A 6,793-nucleotide genomic window follows, 5' to 3' on the forward strand; every position below is an offset into this window, starting at 1 on the left:
CAATGATTTTCCTCCAGAAACAGCCCACTTATTTGATTCATGAGTGCCGTGTGATGTTAGAGCAATTAGTTCCTTGCAAACAATACAAAAGGACCAAAGTTTCAAGGTTTGGAATCACCATGGCAACACTTCAGATTCCCTGCCGTGCCCCGGTCTCAGAATGATAGGAACTGGTCTTGCCATTCCTCTGAAACTGGCCGAAGCCTCAAGACTCACAGCGTCACCCAGCTGGTGTAGAGAATGAATTTTTGCGGCACCCCGGGCAAAGTTTCCTGGGATGTGGGTGTAGTGGGTAGAATAGTGGTCCCCCAAAAAGACATGTTCAAGTCCTAATCTCTGGAACATGTGAATGTGACCTTATCTGGGAAAAGGGTCTTGGCATATATAATTAAGGATCTCAAGATGATATTATCCTGGATTTTGGTTGGGGCCTAATTCCAATGAGAAGAAGGCAGAGGGAGATTTGAGATTTGAGATTCGAGACACAGACACAGAGGGAAGGCATCCATGTGAACACAGCGGCAGAGGTTGGAGTGATGCTGCCATAAGCCAATGGATGCCAGGAGACACCAGAAGTTGGCAGAGGCCAGGGAGGATCCTTCCCTAGACCTTCAGAGGGAGTGTGGTTCTGCTGACACTCAGATTTCAGACTTCTGGCTTCCAGAACTGTGAGAGAATAAATGTCTGCTTTTTAAGCCACCCAGTTTGTGACACTCTGTATGTCAGTCACAGGAAACTAATACCATGGGTGACTTCTGTTCTTCTATCCTATGACTTTCCATGCTTGAGTTATAGCAGAGAGCTCCTTGCCATTGACTGAAGAACATATTTTTTTCTTAAGAAAAGAAAACAAAAATATAAAGCAGTTTTGGATGAACCACCAAACCACCTAGATCATCAGAATCAATTCTGGGGTCCGCGGGCTCTGCTTGGGCTATAACTTCTCATCCTGGGTGTCTTGAGACCATCATTCTCCCTAACAATAGCTTTAGGTACAGCTCCTTGGTTTTTTCCTGTCGTTCCCTTTACCAGAAGCTGATCTGAAAGCTAGTTTCATTGCTACCGCTCCTTTCTCACTCTGGTCAGAATCCTCTTTTTGTAGCATCATAAATGGTTTCCATGGAAATGAAGGGTTGAGATAGAATGGTGCCAATGTGCATGTAAACTTCAGAATTAAACAAGGGCTATTGTTTTTGCCTACCATGGAGTTTCATTCATTCTGAAGATGTCATAGGGGGTTTTGGAATGCATACCCCTAACTTCCTGCTTTTCTACCATATTCCAGCCCATCTAGCTAAGGAAGCATGGAGTGGCATGGAAACACCCCAGATCTTCATGGCCCTCATTCTTCAGTCTTTCTTTTAGTTTTGGCATATGCGTGTAAATGTCAACAGGTGAGGTGAGATTTGCTGTGAATAAGCAGATGGTCCCCCAGGATAGGCTGTGGGTGAGATGAAAGTTCTAGCAGGAGATATCAGAGGCAAAGCCTTTACCAGTCTAAACTCATCCTGTGTCAGTGCATCAGAACCAGTGAGCAGAAGAGGAGTGGACCCAAGGCTATGCGCTTGCCCTCGTAACCCTGAGGACAGGGGCCCAGAGTTCACACCCGCTTCTTGCAGCACCAAAGGCACAGCCTTTTTTTCTTTTTATAAATTTATTTTATTTATTTACTTTTGGCCGCATTGGGTCTTCGTTGCTGCGCACGGGCTTTCTCTAGTTGCGGCGAGTGGGGGGCTACTCTTTGTTGTGGTGCACGGGCTTCTCACTGTGGTGGCTTTTCTTGTTGTGGAGCACAGGCTCTAGGCGTGCGGGCTTCAGTAGTTGCGGCGCGTGGGCTCAGTAGTTGTGGCTTGCGGGCTCTAGAGCGCAGGCTCAGTAGTTGTTGTGCACAGACTTAGTTGCTCTGCAGCATGTGAGATCTTCCCAGACCAGGGCTCGAACCTGTGTCCCCTGCATTGGCAGGCGGATTCTTAACCACTGCACCACCAGGGAAGTCCAAGGCACAGCCTTTGACGTGCATCGATTTCTCCAAGATGGTTTAGTCATAGGGAGAAGCAGACCTTAACCAATCCTCTAAATAGCTCCCAGTAATGAGATGAGCACCTGGTGGGGCAGCCCAGGTGGGGATTCTGAGTCACTGCAGCTCTGCATCCTTCCTGTACAGGAGACACCTCCTGGTAATTCCTACTTCAGAGTAGGTGGGGTGACCATATTCTCACCCACACTGGAGCACTTTTCAGAGTGAAAGGAGCCACTATTAATTATACTAGGACCATGAGCACAGCTTAGACTGTCCCTGGGAAAGAGGGTGACCAGCTTTAGGCTGACGTGTATTCAGCTCCACTACAGATCTCAGTGTTGAAGTACCCTTGGGACTGCGGGCTTGGATGTTTCTTTTTTTTTTTTTTTTTTTTTAAATTTTATAGCTACTTTATTTATTTATTTATTTATTTTTGGCTGTGTTGGGTCTTCGGTTTGTGCGAGGGCTTTCTCTAGTTACGGCAAGTGGGGGCCACTCTTCATCGCGGTGCAGGGACCGCTCTTCATCGCGGTGCGCGGGCCTTTCACTATCGCAGCCCCTCCCGTTGCGGGGCACAGGCTCCAGACGCGCAGGCTCAGTAGTTGTGGCTCACGGGCCCAGCTGCTCCGTGGCATGTGGGATCTTCCCAGACCAGGGCACGAACCTGTGTCCCCTGCATTAGCAGGCAGATTCTCAACCACTGCGCCACCAGGGAAGCCCGGATGTTTCTTTTTTATATCTTCCATATTCCTGCACCAGTGCTGTCCAGTGGAATTTTCTGCGATGATGGAAATGTTCTGTATCTGTGCTGTCCAATACAATAGCCACTACTCACATGTGGCTACTGAGTACTTGAAATGTGGCTAGTGTGGCTAAGGAATTAAAATTAAAATTTTATTTAATGTTAACTAGTAGAAAGGTAAATGACCATATGTGGCTAGAGGCTCCTGTACTGCATGACACGGACTAGATGATTTCACCCAGTGCCACAGTTTTGTTTTGTTTTTTTAAGTTTTCCCTCTTTATTCTTTTTAAAAATATTTTAATACTTATTTATGGTGGCTGTGTTGAGTCTTAGTTGTGGCACAAGAGGTCTTTGTTGCAGCATATGAGCTCTTTGTTGTGGCATGTGGACCCTTCGTTGCGACATGTGGGATCTAGTTCCCTGACCAGGGATCAAACCCTGGCCCTCTGCATTGGGAGTGCAGAGTCTTACCCACTGGGCCACCAGGGAAGTTCCAGTGTCATAGCTTTACAACCATCTGTAGGCCCTGATTCCCAAATTGGTCTAGCGGGCCCAACCACTCTGCTAAAATCCAGACTGAGGATGCGGAGAAATTGGAACCCTTGTGCATTGCTTAGAGGAATGTAAAATGGTGCAGCTGCTGTGGTAAATAGCAGGACCGTTCTTTGAAAACTTAAAAAGAATTCCCATATGATTCAGTAATTCTACTCCGAGATGTATATCCAAAAGACCTGAAAACAGGGAATCAAACATGTTTGTACGCCCAAGTTCATAGCAGCGTTATTCACAATATCCAAAAGGTGGAAGCAGCCCAAGTGTCCACAGATGGATGAGTGGATAAACAAAATGCGGTACTTACCCACAGTGGAACATTATTCAACCTTGAAACAGAAGGAAATGTTGACATGCTACAACGTGGCTGAACCTTGAAGACATTATGCTAAGTGAAATAAGCTGGTCACAAAAGGACAAATACTGTATGATTCCTCTTATGTGAGATTCCTAGACTAGTCAAATTCATAGAGACAAAGTAGAATGGTGATTGCTAGGGGCTGAGGAGAAGGGGGGTTATTGGGTAGAAAGTATCAGTTGGGGAAGATATAAAAGTTCCAGAAATGGATGGTGGTGATGGTTGTACAACAATGAATGAATGAAAGGCTACCAAACTGTATACTTTAAAATGGTTAAAATGGTAAATTTTGTTACGTATATTTACCACATTAAAAGACCCTAATCCTCTGATACTCCCTCCTAACCTTCTCCTTCTGCAGACTTCCCATCTCAATTAATACCAACTCTATTTTTCCATTTGTTGAAGCCAAAGACAGATTCTTTCTCAGCCCCCGTTCAGCACATCGGTAAGTCTACTCGGCTCTACCTTCAAACACATGCATTTGGAATCTCACCACATCTCACATCACCCAACATGCTGGTCCATGGATCATCCCTCCACACACATCGCCACTGACTTTTTTTTTTTTTAAATGAATTTATTTATTTATTTATTTATTTTTGGCTGCATTGGGTCTTCGTTGCTGCGAGTGGGCTTTCTCTAGTTGCAGTGAGTGGGGGCTACTCTTCACTGCGGTGCGCGGGCTTCTCATTGCGGTGGCTTCTCTTGTTACAGAGCATGGGCTCTAGGTGCGTGGGCTTCAGTAGTTGTGGCTCACGGGCTCTAGAGCACAGGCTCAGTAGTTGTGGTACATGGGCTTGGTTGCTCCGTGGCCTGTGGGATCTTCCTGGACCAGGGCTCGAACCCGTGTCCCCTGCATTGGCAGGCAAACTCTCAACCTCTGCACCACCAGGGAAGCCCTCCATTGACTTTTCACATCACTCGGAGTGACAGCATGTCTTTACTATGAACCGCAAACACTGCATCATCTGTCCCCCCACCGTTACCTACCTGAAGTTATCTCCCACTGCTCTCTCTGTTGTCCACAGACCTCCTGTTGTCCAGACACCTCAGGAATGTCCCTGCCTCAGGGCCTTTGCCCCTGCTGTTCCCTCTGCCTGCAATGATCCTCACGCAGATCTGCATCGCTGGCCCCCCATTTCTAAGGCTTGCATCCATGTCTCAGTGAGCCCTTCCCAGGCCACTCTGGAAATTTCAGCATCCTCCCAACACTTCCTATCTTCCTCGCCAGTTTTAGTTTTTTTTGCACTCACATGAATCACTATCTATGATACTACATTTGACCCTTGAAAAGTGTAGGGGTTGGGGGGTGGCAACCCTCCTCGCAAATTCCACATGTAACTTATGGTTGGCCCTCTGGTACACACGGTCCCTCTGTATCCCCACTTGGGCATCCACAGATTCAACCGACTGGGACTCGTGTAGTACTGTAGTATTTACTATTGAAAATACCTGCATGTAATTGGATGCAGTTCAAACCTGTGTTGCTCGAGGGTCAACTGTGTATATTTTATTTACCTTGTTTATTTTCGGTCTTCCCCACTGAAATAGACCGATAGCTTGTGAGATCTTAGTTCTCCTACCAGGAATCAAACCTGTGCCCCCTGCAGTGGAAGCACGGAGTCCTAACCACTGGACCGCCAGGGAATTCCCTGAAATACATGATGTTTAAGGCAGAGGTTTCAAATCAATGTGGTTCTCTGCTTTTCTCACAGTGCTCAGATCAGCACCCAATATATAGTTGGCACGCAATAAATATTTGTTAACTTAATGAAAGAATCCAGACGTTATGGGAGTAACTCAGGGTCCATCTCTTTTAGGAAACCTTCTTTGATTGATGCATAACCAACCCAACCTCTTTACACGTGTTCAGTCTACTTGAAGCGCCTTTATGAGTTTGGCTTTCATTTCATTTAAGCCAGTGATTCTCAACCAGGGGCAATTTTGCCCAATCAGGGGACTTTTGGCAATATCTAGAGACACAAGGGGGAGGAGGGGTGTTCTGACATCCCTAGTTAGTAGAGGCTAGAGAGCTTGCTAAATGTCCTCCCCACAGTGAAGACTTATCCTGACAAAATGTCATTTACGCCAAGGTTGAGAAACCCTGATTTAACCTAACCATGTTAGGAGTTATCTAGTCTGCATTTATTAAGAGGTAAGTTCCTTGAGGGCTGTTACAGCTTGAATCGTGTGCTCCAAAAAAGATATGTTAAAGTCCTAAACCCTAGTATCTCACAAGGTGACCTTCTTTGGAAATGTGATGCAGCTACAAGTCAAGGAATGCCAGGGATTGTCGCAGCCTCCCAAGGTGGAAGAGGCCAGGAAGGATCCTCCCACAGGGAGGTCATGGCCCTGCTGACACCGTGATGTTGGAGTCCTAGCCTCCACCCAAATTTCTGTTGTTTTAAAATATCCAGTTTTTGGCATTTTGTTAGGGCAGCCCTAGGAAACTACTACAAGGGCAGACCCAATGCTAAATCCAAACTTGATGCGAGTGGGGTCTATACCCTGTGACAATCAAATTAGTTTTTGGAAAAATGAGACTCTTTGCCAGGATGGGGGTTACATCCTCCTGAGGCAGGAGAGACAAGGATGTCCAGTCTCTTGGGTATTATGAGATGCCTGACCAAGGGCGTGTATAATACGTGTTCAAACCCACCAGCCACCAAAGCCTTTCCTGGGAAAATTACCCCAGCACAAAGTGTTTTTTGTTAATATTAACTTTGGTTCTCTTTCAGATCCATGGAGGTAAAAACCAGGAGATCCCATAAATCCCACTGTGCTTGGGGCATAGCTGCCACATTACACCCTGATAAAACTTCTAGTGGCTAACTTTACAGCTCTTCACCTGGCGTGGACGTGGGCGGGAGGGGGCTTTCTGGAGAGCATCTGGTGCACCGTGGAGACACTTATGGAGCGTGACCTAAAGGCTCTTTGGCTCTAAGGAAGGATAAGGCTTTGGATATGATTATTTCTAAAAAAAAAAAAAAAAAAATGGGGATAATTTTTAAATAAACAAAGGTCTGGATTTAAAGGCTACTTACTATCCCAGGACCAAGATTAATGGTGAATGGCAAGCTTTTGTGAAGATCTTCTGTAGCCCGATTAACCAGGC

Source organism: Balaenoptera acutorostrata, chromosome 1 (genome assembly GCF_949987535.1).
Source record: "Balaenoptera acutorostrata chromosome 1, mBalAcu1.1, whole genome shotgun sequence".
In the NCBI taxonomy this organism is placed as follows: Eukaryota; Metazoa; Chordata; class Mammalia; order Artiodactyla; family Balaenopteridae; genus Balaenoptera; species Balaenoptera acutorostrata.